The sequence below is a fragment of the Dendrobates tinctorius genome, unplaced genomic scaffold (assembly GCF_039654945.1).
Source record: "Dendrobates tinctorius isolate UK_male_01 unplaced genomic scaffold, ASM3965494v1 ptg000065l, whole genome shotgun sequence".
In the NCBI taxonomy this organism is placed as follows: domain Eukaryota; kingdom Metazoa; phylum Chordata; class Amphibia; order Anura; family Dendrobatidae; genus Dendrobates; species Dendrobates tinctorius.
In genome coordinates this window covers 28,497,889-28,516,044 of record NW_027361733.1, presented here as the reverse complement: position 1 = coordinate 28,516,044, position 18,156 = coordinate 28,497,889, and positions in this window count along the sequence as shown.

The window sequence follows — 18,156 nt, the reverse complement described above, 5'->3', positions numbered from 1 at the left end:
CTATGTGATGCTATATATGATACATAATGCTGTGTGATGTCACTATGTGATGCTATATACAGTATGACACATAATGCTGTGTGATGTCACTATGTGGTGCTATATACAGTATGACACATAATGCTGTGTGATGTCACTATGTGATGCTATATATGACACATAATGCTGTCTGATGTCACTATATGATGCTATATATGACACATAATGCTTTGTGATGTCACTATGTGATGCTATATATGACACATAATGCTGTGTGATGTCACTATGTGATGCTATATATGACACATAATCCTGTGTGATGTCACTATGTGATGCTATATGGCACATAATGCTGTGTGATGTCACTATGTGGTGCTATATACAGTATGACACATAATGCTGTGTGATGTCACTATGTGATGCTATATATGATACATAATGCTGTGTGATGTCACTATGTGTTGCTATATACAGTATGACACATAATGCTGTGTGATGTCACTATGTGATGCTATATATGACACATAATGCTGTCTGATGTCACTATATGATGCTATATATGACACATAATGCTGTGTGATGTCACTATGTGATGCTATATGGCACATAATGCTGTGTGATGTCACTATGTGATGCTATATATGACACATAATGCTGTGTGATGTCACTATGTGATGCTATATGGCACATAATGCTGTGTGATGTCACTATGTGATGCTATAAATGGCACATAATGCTGTGTGATATCACTATGTGATGCTATAAATGGCACATAATGCTGTGTGATGTCACTATGTGATGCTATATATGACACATAATGCTGTGTGATGTCACTATGTGATGCTATATATGACATATAATGCTGTGTGATGTCACTATGTGATGCTATAAATGGCACATAATGCTGTGTGATGTCACTATGTGATGCTATATATGACACATAATGCTGTGTGATGTCACTATGTGATGCTATATATGACACATAATGCTGTGTGATGTCACTATGTGATGCTATATATGACACATAATGCTGTGTGATGTCACTATGTGATGCTATATATGACACATAATGCTGTGTGATGTCACTATGTGGTTCTATATATGACACATAATGCTATGTGATGTCACTATGTGGTGCTGTATAAGACACATAATGCTGTGTGTTGTCACTATGTGATGCTATATATGACAAATAATGCTGTGTGATGTCACTATGTGATGCTATATATGACACAATGCTGTGTGATGTCACTATGTGATGCTATATATGACACATAATGCTGTGTGATGTCACTATGTGATGCTATATATGGCACATAATGCTGTTTGATGTCACTATGTGATGCTATATATGACACATAATGCTGTGTGATGTCACTATGTGATGCTATATATGGCACATAATGCTGTGTGATGTCACTATGTGGTGCTATATATGACACATAATGCTGTGTGATGTCACAATGTGATGCTATATATGACACATAATGCTGTGTGATGTCATAATGTGGTGCTATATATGACACATAATGCTGTGTGATGTCACTATGAGGTGCTATATATGACATATAATGCTGTGTGATGTCACTATATGATGCTATATATGACACATAATGCTGTGTGATGTCACTATGTGGTGCTATATATGACACATAAAGCTGTGTGATGTCACTATGTAATGCTGTAAATGGCACATAATGCTGTGTGATGCTATATATGGCACATAATGCTGTGTGATGTCACTATGTGGTGCTATATATGACACATAATGCTGTGTGATGTCACTATGTGATGCTATATATGACACATAATGCTGTGTGATGTCACTATGTGATGCTATATATGGCACATAATGCTGTGTGATGTCACTATGTAATGCTGTAAATGGCACATAATGCTGTGTGATGCTATATATGGCATATAATGCTGTGTGATGTCACTATGTGATGCTATATATGACACATAATCCTGTGTGATGTCACTATGTGATGCTATATGGCACATAATGCTGTGTGATGTCACTATGTGGTGCTATATACAGTATGACACATAATGCTGTGTGATGTCACTATGTGATGCTATATATGACACATAATCCTGTGTGATGTCACTATGTGATGCTATATGGCACATAATGCTGTGTGATGTCACTATGTGATGCTATATACAGTATGACACATAATGCTGTGTGATGTCACTATGTGGTGCTATATACAGTATGACACATAATGCTGTGTGATGTCACTATGTGATGCTATATATGACACATAATGCTGTCTGATGTCACTATATGATGCTATATATGACACATAATGCTTTGTGATGTCACTATGTGATGCTATATATGACACATAATGCTGTGTGATGTCACTATGTGATGCTATATATGACACATAATCCTGTGTGATGTCACTATGTGATGCTATATGGCACATAATGCTGTGTGATGTCACTATGTGGTGCTATATACAGTATGACACATAATGCTGTGTGATGTCACTATGTGATGCTATATATGATACATAATGCTGTGTGATGTCACTATGTGTTGCTATATACAGTATGACACATAATGCTGTGTGATGTCACTATGTGATGCTATATATGACACATAATGCTGTCTGATGTCACTATATGATGCTATATATGACACATAATGCTGTGTGATGTCACTATGTGATGCTATATGGCACATAATGCTGTGTGATGTCACTATGTGATGCTATATATGACACATAATGCTGTGTGATGTCACTATGTGATGCTATATGGCACATAATGCTGTGTGATGTCACTATGTGATGCTATAAATGGCACATAATGCTGTGTGATATCACTATGTGATGCTATAAATGGCACATAATGCTGTGTGATGTCACTATGTGATGCTATATATGACACATAATGCTGTGTGATGTCACTATGTGATGCTATATATGACATATAATGCTGTGTGATGTCACTATGTGATGCTATAAATGGCACATAATGCTGTGTGATGTCACTATGTGATGCTATATATGACACATAATGCTGTGTGATGTCACTATGTGATGCTATATATGACACATAATGCTGTGTGATGTCACTATGTGATGCTATATATGACACATAATGCTGTGTGATGTCACTATGTGATGCTATATATGACACATAATGCTGTGTGATGTCACTATGTGATGCTATATATGGCACATAATGCTGTTTGATGTCACTATGTGATGCTATATATGACACATAATGCTGTGTGATGTCACTATGTGGTGCTATATATGACACATAATGCTGTGTGATGTCACAATGTGATGCTATATATGACACATAATGCTGTGTGATGTCATAATGTGGTGCTATATATGACACATAATGCTGTGTGATGTCACTATGAGGTGCTATATATGACATATAATGCTGTGTGATGTCACTATATGATGCTATATATGACACATAATGCTGTGTGATGTCACTATGTGGTGCTATATATGACACATAAAGCTGTGTGATGTCACTATGTAATGCTGTAAATGGCACATAATGCTGTGTGATGCTATATATGGCACATAATGCTGTGTGATGTCACTATGTGGTGCTATATATGACACATAATGCTGTGTGATGTCACTATGTGATGCTATATATGACACATAATGCTGTGTGATGTCACTATGTGGTGCTGTACATGGCACATAATGCTGTGTGATGTCACTATGTGGTGCTATATATGGCACATAATGCTGTGTGATGTCACTATGTAATGCTGTAAATGGCACATAATGCTGTGTGATGCTATATATGGCACATAATGCTGTGTGATGTCACTATGTGGTGCTATATATGACACATAATGCTGTGTGATGTCACTATGTGATGCTATATATGACACATAATGCTGTGTGATGTCACTATGTGATGCTATATGGCACATAATGCTGTGTGATGTCACTATGTGATGCTATATATGGCACATAATGCTGTGTGATGTCACTATGTGGTGCTATATACAGTATGACACATAATGCTGTGTGATGTCACTATGTGATGCTATATATGACACATAATGCTGTCTGATGTCACTATATGATGCTATATATGACACATAATGCTTTGTGATGTCACTATGTGATGCTATATATGACACATAATGCTGTGTGATGTCACTATGTGATGCTATATATGACACATAATCCTGTGTGATGTCACTATGTGATGCTATATGGCACATAATGCTGTGTGATGTCACTATGTGGTGCTATATACAGTATGACACATAATGCTGTGTGATGTCACTATGTGGTGCTATATATGAAAAATAATGCTGTGTGATGTCACTATGTGATGCTATATGGCACATAATGCTGTGTGATGTCACTATGTGTTGCTATATACAGTATGACACATAATGCTGTGTGATGTCACTATGTGATGCTATATATGACACATAATGCTGTGTGATGTCACTATGTGATGCTATATGGCACATAATGCTGTGTGATGTCACTATGTGATGCTATATATGACACATAATGCTGTGTGATGTCACTATGTGATGCTATATGGCACATAATGCTGTGTGATGTCACTATGTGATGCTGTAAATGGCACATAATGCTGTGTGATATCACTATGTGATGCTATAAATGGCACATAATGCTGTGTGATGTCACTATGTGATGCTATATATGACACATAATGCTGTGTGATGTCACTATGTGATGCTATATATGACACATAATGCTGTGTGATGTCACTATGTGATGCTATAAATGGCACATAATGCTGTGTGATGTCACTATGTGATGCTATATATGACACATAATGCTGTGTGATGTCACTATGTGATGCTATATATGACACATAATGCTGTGTGATGTCACTATGTGATGCTATATATGACACATAATGCTGTGTGATGTCACTATGTGATGCTATATATGGCACATAATGCTGTGTGATGTCACTATGTGATGCTATATATGACACATAATGCTGTGTGATGTCACTATGTGGTTCTATATATGACACATAATGCTATGTGATGTCACTATGTGGTGCTGTATAAGACACATAATGCTGTGTGTTGTCACTATTTGATGCTATATATGACACATAATGCTGTGTGATGTCACTATGTGATGCTATATATGACACATAATGCTGTGTGACGTCACTATGTGATGCCATATATGGCACATAATGCTGTGTGTTGTCACTATTTGATGCTATATATGACACATAATGCTGTGTGATGTCACTGTGTGGTGCTATATATGACACATAATGCTGTGTGACGTCACTATGTGATGCTATATATGTCACATAATGCTGTGTGATGTCACTATGTGATGCCATATATGGCACATAATGCTGTGTGATGTCACTATGTGGTGCTATATATGACACATAATGCTGTGTGATGTCACTATGTGGTGCTATATATGACACATAATGCTGTGTGATGTCACGATGTGATGCTATATACTGCACTTAATGCTGTGTGATGTCACTATGTCATGCTATAAATGGCACATATTGCTGTGTGATGTCACGCTGTGATGCTATAAATGGCACATAATGCTGTGTGATGTCACTATGTGGTGCTATATATGACAATGCTGTGTGATGTCACTATGTGGTGCTTTATATGGCAAATAATGCTGTGTGATGTCACTATGTTATGCTATATATGACACATAATGCTGTGTGATGTCACTATGTGGTGCTATATATGACACATAATGCTGTGTGATGTCACTATGCAATGCTGTAAATGGCACATAATGCTGTGTGATGTCACTATGTGGTGCTATATATGACACATAATGCTGTGTGATGTCACTATGAGGTGCTATATATGACACATAATGCTGTGTGATGTCACGATGTGATGCTATATACTGCACTTAATGCTGTGTGATGTCACTATGTCATGCTATAAATGGCACATATTGCTGTGTGATGTCACGCTGTGATGCTATAAATGGCACATAATGCTGTGTGATGTCACTATGTGGTGCTATATATGACAATGCTGTGTGATGTCACTATGTGGTGCTTTATATGGCAAATAATGCTGTGTGATGTCACTATGTTATGCTATATATGACACATAATGCTGTGTGATGTCACTATGTGGTGCTATATATGACACATAATGCTGTGTGATGTCACTATGCAATGCTGTAAATGGCACATAATGCTGTGTGATGTCACTATGTGGTGCTGTAAATGGCACATAATGCTGTGTGATGTCACTATGTGGTGCTATATATGGCACATAATGCTGTGTGATGTCACTATGTGGTGCTATATATGGCACATAATGCTGTGTGATGTCACTATGTGGTGCTATATATGACACATAATGCTGTGTGATGTCACTATGTGATGCTGTAAATGGCACATAATGCTGTGTGATGGCACTATGTGGTGCTATATATGACACATAATGCTGTGTGATGTCACTATGTGCTGCTATATATGGCACATAATGCTGTGTGATGTCACTATGTGGTGCTATATATGACACATAATGCTGTGTGATGTCACTATGTGATGCTATATATGACACATAATGCTGTGTGATGTCGCTATGTGATGCTATATATGGCACATAATGCTGTGTGATGTCACTATGTGGTGCTATATATGACACATAATGCTGTGTGATGTCACTATGTGATGCTATATATGACACATAATGCTGTGTGATGTCACTATGTGATGCTATATATGGCACATAATGCTGTGTGATGTCACTATGTGATGCTATATATGACACAATGCTTGATGTCACTATATGATGCTATATATGACACATAATGCTGTGTGATGTCACTATGTGATGGTATATATGACAAATAATGCTGTGTGATGTCACTATATGATGCTATATATGACACATAATGCTGTGTGATGTCACTATGTGATGCTACATATGGCACATAATTCTGTGTGATGTCATTATGTGATGCTATATATGGCACATAATGCTGTGTGATGTCACTATGTGATGCTGTAAATGGCACATAATGCTGTGTGGTGTCACTATGTGATGCTAAAAATGGCACATAATGCTCTTTGATGTCATTATGTGATGCTACATATGGCACATAATGCTGTGTGATGTCACTATGTGGTGCTATATATGACACATAATGCTGTGTGATGTCACTATGTGATGCTATATATGACACATAATGCTGTGTGATGTCACAATGTGATGCTATATATGACACATAATGCTGTGTGATGTCGCTATGTGATGCTATATATGACACATAATGCTGTGTGATGTCACTACGTGGTGCTATATATCACACATAATGCTGTGTGATATCACTATGTGATGCTATATATGACACATAATGCTGTGTGATGTCACTATGTGATGCTACATATGGCACATAATGCTTTGTGATGTCATTATGTGATGCTATATATGGCACATAATGCTGTGTGATGTCACTATGTGATGCTGTAAATGGCACATAATGCTGTGTGGTGTCACTATGTGATGCTATAAATGGCACATAATGCTGTGTGATGTCATTATGTGATGCAATATATGACACATAATGCTGTGTGATGTCACTATGTGATGCTAAAAATGGCACATAATGCTGTGTGATGTCATTATGTGATGCTACATATGGCACATAATGCTGTGTGATGTCATTATTTGATGCTATATATGGCACATAATGCTGTGTGATGTCACTATGTGATGATATAAATGGCACATAATGCTGTGTGATGTCACTATGTGATGCTATAAATGGCACATAATGCTGTGTGATGTCACTACGTGATGCTATAAATGGCACATAATGCTGTGTGATGTCACTATGTGATGCTATAAATGGCACATAATGCTGTGTGATGTCACTATGTGATGCTATTTATGACACATAATGCTGTGTGATGTCTCTATGTGATGCTATTTATGACACATAATGCTGTGTGATGTCACTATATGGTGCTATATATGACACATAATGCTGTGTGATGTCACTATATGATGCTATATATGACACATAATGCTGTGTGATGTCTCTATGTGATGGTATATATGACACATAATGCTGTGTGATATCACTATGTGGTGCTATATATGACACATAATGCTGTGTGATGTCACTATATGATGCTATATATGACACATAATGCTGTGTGATGTCTCTATGTGATGCTATATATGACACATAATGCTGTGTGATGTCACTATGTGATGCTATATATGACACATAATGCTGTGTGATGTCTCTATCTGATGCTATATATGACACATAATGCTGTGTGATGTCACTATGTGGTGCTATATATGACACATAATGCTGTGTGATGTCTCTATGTGATGCTATATATGACACATAATGCTGTGGAATGTCACTATGTGGTGCTGTAAATGGAACATAATGCTGTGTGATGCTATATATGACACATAATGCTGTGTGATGTCACTATGTGGTGCTGTAAATAGCACATAATGCTGTGTGATGTCACTATGTGATGCTATATATGGCACATAATGCTGTGTGATGTCACTATGTGGTGCTATATATGGCACATATTGCTGTGTGATGTCACTACGTGATGCTATAAATGGCACATAATGCTGTGTGATGTCACTATGCAATGCTGTAAATGACACATAATGCTGTGTGATGTCACTATGTGGTGCTATATATGGCACATAATGCTATGTGATATCACTTTGCAATGCTGTAAATAGCACATAATGCTGTGTGATGTCACTATGTGATGCTATATATGACACAATGCTGTGTGATGTCACTATGTGGTGCTATATATGACACATAATGCTGTGTGATGTCACTATGTGGTGCTATATATGGCACATAATGCTGTGTGATGTCACTATGTGATGCTATTTATAACTCATAATGCTGTGTGATGTCACTATGTGGTGCTATATATGACACATAATGCTGTGTGATGTCACTATGCAATGCTGTAAATGGAACATAATGCTGTGTGATGTCACTATGTGGTGCTATATATGGCACATAATGCTGTGTGATGTCACTATGTGATGCTATATATGACACATAATGCTGTGTGATGCTATATAGGACACATTATGCTGTGTGATGTCACTATGCAATGCTGTAAATGGAACATAATGCTGTGTGATGTCACTATATGGTGCTATATATGACACATAATGCTGTGTGATGTCACTATGTGATGCTGTAAATGGCACATAATGCTGTGTGATGTCACTGTGTGGTGCTATATATGACACATAATGCTGTGTGTTGTCACTATGTGATGCTATATATGACACATAATGCTGTGTGATGTCACTGTGTGGTGCTATATATGACACATAATACTGTGTGATGTCACTATGTGGTGCTATATATGACACATAATGCTGTGTGATGTCACTATGAGGTGCTATATATGACACATAATGCTGTGTGATGTCACTATGAGGTGCTATATATGACACATAATGCTGTGTGATGTCACTATATGATGCTATATGTGACACATAATGCTGTGTGATGTCACTATGCAATGCTGTAAATGGCACATAATGCTGTGTGATATCACACAATGTGGTGCTGTAAATGGCACATAATGCTGTGTGATGTCACCATGTGGTGCTATATATGGCACATAATGCTGTGTGATGTCACCATGTGGTGCTATATATGGCACATAATGCTGTGTGATGTCACTATGCAATGCTGTAAATGACACATAATGCTGTGTGATGTCACTATGTGGTGCTATATATGGCACATAATGCTGTGTGATATCACTTTGCAATGCTGTAAATAGCACATAATGCTGTGTGATGTCACTATGTGATGCTATATATGACACAATGCTGTGTGATGTCACTATGTGATGCTATATATGACACTTAATGCTGTGTGATGTCACTGTGTGATGCTATATATGGCACATAGTGCTGTGTGATGTCACCATGTGATGCTATTTATGACTCATAATGCTGTGTGATGTCACTATGTGGTGCTTTATATGACACATAATGCTGTGTGATGTCACTATGTGGTGCTATATATGACACATAATGCTGTGTGATGTCACTATGTGGTGCTTTATATGGCACATAATGCTGTGTGATGTCACTATATGATGCTATATATGACATATAATGCTTTGTGATGTCACTATGTGGTGCTATATATGACACATAATGCTGTGTGATGTCACTATGCAATGCTGTAAATGGAACATAATGCTGTGTGATGTCACTATGTGGTGCTATATATGGCACATAATGCTGTGTGATGTCACTATATGATGCTATATATGACACATAATGCTGTGTGATGTCACTATGTGGTGTTGTAAATGGCACATAATGCTGTGTGATGTCACTATGTGATGCTATTTATGACTCATAATGCTGTGTGATGTCACTATGTGGTGCTTTATATGACACATAATGCTGTGTGATGTCACTATGTGGTGATATATTTGACACATAATGCTGTGTGATGTCACTATGTGGTGCTTTATATGGCACATAATGCTGTGTGATGTCACTATATGATGCTATATATGACACATAATGCTGTGTGATGTCACTATGTGGTGCTATATATGACACATAATGCTGTGTGATGTCACTATGCAATGCTGTAAATGGAACATAATGCTGTGTGATGTCACTATGTGGTGCTATATATGGCACATAATGCTGTGTGATGTCACTATGCAATGCTGTAAATGGCACATAATGCTGTGTGATGCTATATATGACACATAATGCTGTGTGATGTCACTATGTGGTGCTATATATGACACATAATGCTGTGTGATGTCACTATGTGATGCTGTAAATGGCACATAATGCTGTGTTATGGCACTATGTGGTGCTATATATGGCACATAATGCTGTGTGATGTCACTATGTGGTGCTATATATGACACACAATGCTGTGTGATGTCACTATGTGATGCTATATATGACACATAATGCTGTGTGATGTCACTATGTGATGCTATATATGACACAATGCTGTGTGATGTCACTATATGATGCTATATATGACACATAATGCTGTGTGATGTCACTATGTGATGCTATATATGACAAATAATGCTGTGTGATGTCACTATATGATGCTATATATGACACAATGCTGTGTGATGTCACTATGTGACGCTATATATGGCACATAATGCTGTGTGATGTCACTATGTGATGCTATATATGACACATAATGCTGTTTGATGTCACTATGTGGTGCTATATATGACACATAATGCTATGTGATGTCACTATGTGGTGCTATATATGACACATAATGCTGTGTGATGTCACTATATGATGCTATATATGACACATAATGCTGTGTGATGTCACTGTGTGGTGCTATATATGACACATAATGCTGTGTGATGTCACTATGTGGTGCTATATATGACACATAATGCTGTGTGATGTCACTATGCAATGCTGTAAATGGCACATAATGCTGTGTGATGTCACTATGTGGTGCTGTACATGGCACATAATGCTGTGTGATGTCACTATGTGGTGCTATATATGGCACATAATGCTGTGTGATGTCACTATGCAATGCTGTAAATGGCACATAATGCTGTGTGATGCTATATATGGCACATAATGCTGTGTGATGTCACTATGTGGTGCTATATATGACACATAATGCTGTGTGATGTCACTACGTGATGCTTTATATGGCACATAATGCTGTGTGATGTCACTGTGAAGCTATATATGACACATAATGCTGTGTGATGTCACTATGTGATGCTATATGGCACATAATGCTGTGTGATGTCACTATGTGGTGCTATATACAGTATGACACATAATGCTGTGTGATGTCACTATGTGATGCTATATATGACACCTAATGCTGTGTGATGTCACTATGTGATGCTATATATGACACATAATGCTGTGTGATGTCACTATGTGATGCTATATGGCACATAATGCTGTGTGATGTCACTATGTGATGCTATTTATGACTCATAATGCTGTATGATGTCACTATGTGGTGCTTTATATGACACATAATGCTGTGTGATGTCACTATGTGGTGATATATTTGACACATAATGCTGTGTGATGTCACTATGTGGTGCTTTATATGGCACATAATGCTGTGTGATGTCACTATATGATGCTATATATGACACATAATGCTGTGTGATGTCACTATGTGGTGCTATATATGACACATAATGCTGTGTGATGTCACTATGCAATGCTGTAAATGGAACATAATGCTGTGTGATGTCACTATGTGGTGCTATATATGGCACATAATGCTGTGTGATGTCACTATGCAATGCTGTAAATGGCACATAATGCTGTGTGATGCTATATATGACACATAATGCTGTGTGATGTCACTATGTGGTGCTATATATGACACATAATGCTGTGTGATGTCACTATGTGATGCTGTAAATGGCACATAATGCTGTGTTATGGCACTATGTGGTGCTATATATGGCACATAATGCTGTGTGATGTCACTATGTGGTGCTATATATGACACACAATGCTGTGTGATGTCACTATGTGATGCTATATATGACACATAATGCTGTGTGATGTCACTATGTGATGCTATATATGACACAATGCTGTGTGATGTCACTATATGATGCTATATATGACACATAATGCTGTGTGATATCACTATGTGATGCTATATATGACAAATAATGCTGTGTGATGTCACTATATGATGCTATATATGACACAATGCTGTGTGATGTCACTATGTGACGCTATATATGGCACATAATGCTGTGTGATGTCACTATGTGATGCTATATATGACATATAATGCTGTGTGATGTCACTGTGTGGTGCTATATATGACACATAATGCTATGTGATGTCACTATGTGGTGCTATATATGACACATAATGCTGTGTGATGTCACTATATGATGCTATATATGACACATAATGCTGTGTGATGTCACTGTGTGGTGCTATATATGACACATAATGCTGTGTGATGTCACTATGTGGTGCTATATATGACACATAATGCTGTGTGATGTCACTATGCAATGCTGTAAATGGCACATAATGCTGTGTGATGTCACTATGTGGTGCTGTACATGGCACATAATGCTGTGTGATGTCACTATGTGGTGCTATATATGGCACATAATGCTGTGTGATGTCACTATGCAATGCTGTAAATGGCACATAATGCTGTGTGATGCTATATATGGCACATAATGCTGTGTGATGTCACTATGTGGTGCTATATATGACACATAATGCTGTGTGATGTCACTACGTGATGCTTTATATGACACCTAATGCTGTGTGATGTCACTATGTGATGCTATATATGACACATAATGCTGTGTGATGTCACTATGTGTTGCTATATGGCACATAATGCTGTGTGATGTCACTATGTGATGCTGTAAATGGCACATAATGCTGTGTGATATCACTATGTGATGCTATAAATGGCACATAATGCTGTGTGATGTCACTATGTGATGCTATATATGACACATAATGCTGTTTGATGTCACTATGTGATGCTATATATGACACATAATGCTGTGTGATATCACTATGTGATGCTATAAATGGCACATAATGCTGTGTGATGTCACTATGTGATGCTATATATATGACACATAATGCTGTGTGATGTCACTATGTGATGCTATATATGGCACATAATGCTGTGTGATGTCACTATGTGATGCTATATATATGACACATAATGCTGTGTGATGTCACTATGTGATGCTGTAAATGGCACATAATGCTGTGTGATGTCACTGTGTGATGCTATATATGGCACATAATGCTGTGTGATGTCACTATGTGATGCTATATATATGACACATAATGCTGTGTGATGTCACTATGTGATGCTGTAAATGGCACATAATGCTGTGTGATGTCACTGTGTGATGCTATATATGGCACATAATGCTGTGTGATGTCACTATGTGATGCTATATATGGCACATAATGCTGTGTGATGTCACTATGTGATGATATATATGACACATAATGCTGTGTGATGTCACTATATGATGCTATATAAGACACATAATGCTGTGTGTTGTCACTATGTGATGCTATATATGACACATAATGCTGTGTGATGTCACTGTGTGGTGCTATATATGACACATAATGCTGTGTGATATCACTATGTGATGCTATATATGGCACATAATGCTGTGTGATGTCACTGTGTGGGGCTATATATGACACATAATGCTGTGTGATGTCACTATGTGATGATATATAGAATCATAGAATCATAGAATCGTAGAGTTGGAAGGGACCTCCTGGGCCATCTGGTCCAACCCCCTGCTCAAAGCAGGATTCGCTAAATCATCCCAGTCAGATGTCTGTCCAGCCTCTGTTTGAAGACTTCCATTGAAGGAGAACTCACCACTTCTCGTGGCAGCCTGTTCCACTCATTGATCACTCTAACTGTCAAAAAGTTTTTTCTAATATCTAATCTGTGTCTCCTCCCATTCAGTTTCATCCCATTGCTTCTAGTCTTTCCTTGTGCAAATGAGAATAAAGTTGATCCTTCTACAATGTGACAGCCCTTTAGATATTTGAAGACAGCTATTAAGTCTCCTCTCAGTCTTCTCTTTTGCAAACTAAACATTCCCAAATCCAGCAACCTTTCCTCATAAGACAGGGTTTGCAGACCGGTCACCATTCTGGTCGCTTTTTTCTGAACTTGCTCCAGTTTGTTGATGTCTTTTTTAAAATGTGGTGCCCAAAACTGGACACAATATTCCAGATGAGGTCTGACCAAAGAGGAGTAGAGGGAAATAATGACTTCACGTGATCTAGACTGTATGCTTCTGTTAATACATCCTAGAATTGCATTTGCCTTTTTTGCTGCTGCATCACACTGTTGACTCATATTCAGTCTGTGATCTATTAGTATACCCAAGTCTTTTTCACATGTGCTGTCACTTAGCCCTATTCCTCCCATTCTATATATGCTTTTTCCATTTTTATTGCCCAGATGTAGTACTTTGCATTTCTCCCTGTTAAAAACCATTCTGTTAGTTGCTGCCCACTTCTCCAGTTTATTTAAATCTTTTTGAATCCTCTCTCTCTCTTCTCTAGTATTAGCTATCCCTCCTAGCTTTGTGTCATCAGCAAATTTAATCAGTTTACCCTCAATTCCTTCATCTAAATCGTTGATAAAGATGTTGAACAATACAGGGCCCAGGACAGAGCCCTGTGGTACCCCACTTGAGACATTCTTCCAACTGGATGTGCAGCCATTTACGACCACTCTTTGGGTCCGATCACTAAGCCAGTTATGAATCCACCTAACAGTTGCCTTGTCCATTCCATACTTAATCATTTTTTCAATAAGGATTGTATGAGAGACTTTGTCAAATGCTTTGCTGAAGTCAAGATATACTATATCTACAGCATTTCCTTGATCCACCCAATCAGTGATACCGTCATAGAAGGAAATTAAGTTAGTCTGACATGACTTATTAGTTACAAACCCATGCTGACTCTGTTTAATCACTTCATTCTTATCCAGGTATTGACATACATGTTGTTTAATAATTTGCTCAAAGATCTTTCCTGGTATAGAAGTCAGACTCACCGGCCTATAGTTACCTGGGTCCACCTTCTTCCCCTTTTTGAAGATAGGAACAACATTTGCTCTTCTCCAGTCTTCTGGCACTTCTCCTGTTCTCCAAGAATTTTCAAAGATTATAGAGAGGGGTTCAAAAATTTCTTCTGCTATCTCCTTCAGTAGTCTGGGGTGTAATTCATCTGGACCTGGAGACTTGAATTCATTTAGGCTAGCTAAGTGTTTCCTCACTATCTTTCTGTTTATAGATATCCTGGATTCTTCTATTCCCTTAATAGGACAGTGAATAACAGTTGATGTTACATTTCCTTTCTGAGAGAAAACAGATGCAAAATAGGAATTTAAAAGTTCAGCCTTCTCAACATCCTGTCTTACCATTTCATCATTTTCATCCTGTAAAAATCCTATAGCATCTTTGACTTTTCTTTTACTTTTGACATATCCCCAAAATCCTTTATTATTGCTTTTGACATCTCTTGCAAGCCTCAATTCATTTTCAGCTTTAGATAATCTGATTTGTGCCCTGCAGGTTCTGCAGACAGCATTATATTCTTCTTTAGATATGCCTCCCTCTTTCCATTTTATAAACATTTTTTTCTTCCTTTTTAGCATGTGCTTAAGTTCTGTGTTCATCCATCCTGGTTTCCTTAACTGCTTCCTATTCTTCCCTCTTTTCGGAATTGTTAACAACTGTGCTTTGAGAATTTCATTTTTCAAGATTTCCCATCCTTCCTGGACATTTTTGTCTTTAAGGATATCCAGCCATTGGATCCCTCCAATTCTCTTTCTGAATCCCTTGAAATCTGCCTTTCTGAAATCTAACCTTGACGTCTGAGTCTTCACAGGTCTTCCGCCTCTAGTTATCCAAAATTCTAAAATAGCATGGTCGCTACCTCCTAGGGTCCCAGCCACTTTTACCTCCTCAACCATTTCCTCCCTGTTTATAAGGATTAGATCCAAGGTAGCAGTTCCCCTTGTTTTCTCCCTTACCTTTTGGAAGATAAAGTTGTCAGCAAGAGAGGATAAGAATTTCCTTGACCTGTTAGTTTTGCCTGAGAGAGATTCCCAACAAATGTCTGGATAGTTGAAATCTCCCATGACAACTATGTCATATTTTTTGGAGAACTTGGCCATTTGATGCATAAAGAGTTCATCCACAGGCGGCCTGTAGTAAATGCCTACAATGGTGTCCTTTCCATTGTTCTGTCCTTGTATTCTTACCCAAACAGTTTCCACAGAACTCCCAGTCTCTGAAGCTTCAATCTCTGTGCAGATATACGCGTTTCTAACATACAATGCGACACCCCCTCCTCGTTTATCAAGTCTGTTTCTTGCAAACAGCAAGAAACAGACACAGCACAGCACATAATGCTGTGTGATGTCACTATGCAATGCTGTAAATGGCACATAATGCTGTGTGATGCTATATATGACACAAAATACTGTGTGATGTCACTATGTGGTGCTATATATGACACATAATGCTGTGTGATGTCACTATGTGATGCTGTAAATGGCAAATAATGCTGTGTTTTGTCACTATGTGATGCTATATATGACACATAATCCTGTGTGATGTCACTATGTGATGCTATATGGCACATAATGCTGTGTGATGTCACTATGTGGTGCTATATACAGTATGACACATAATGCTGTGTGATGTCACTATGTGATGCTATATATGATACATAATGCTGTGTGATGTCACTATGTGTTGCTATATACAGTATGACACATAATGCTGTGTGATGTCACTATGTGATGCTATATATGACACATAATGCTGTCTGATGTCACTATATGATGCTATATATGACACATAATGCTGTGTGATGTCACTATGTGATGCTATATGGCACATAATGCTGTGTGATGTCACTATGTGATGCTATATATGACACATAATGCTGTGTGATGTCACTATGTGATGCTATATGGCACATAATGCTGTGTGATGTCACTATGTGATGCTGTAAATGGCACATAATGCTGTGTGATATCACTATGTGATGCTATAAATGGCACATAATGCTGTGTGATGTCACTATGTGATGCTATATATGACACATAATGCTGTGTGATGTCACTATGTGATGCTATATATGACATATAATGCTGTGTGATGTCACTATGTGATGCTATAAATGGCACATAATGCTGTGTGATGTCACTATGTGATGCTATATATGACACATAATGCTGTGTGATGTCACTATGTGATGCTATATATGACACATAATGCTGTGTGATGTCACTATGTGATGCTATATATGACACATAATGCTGTGTGATGTCACTATGTGATGCTATATATGGCACATAATGCTGTGTGATGTCACTATGTGATGCTATATATGACACATAATGCTGTGTGATGTCACTATGTGGTTCTATATATGACACATAATGCTATGTGATGTCACTATGTGGTGCTGTATAAGACACATAATGCTGTGTGTTGTCACTATGTGATGCTATATATGACAAATAATGCTGTGTGATGTCACTATGTGATGCTATATATGACACAATGCTGTGTGATGTCACTATGTGA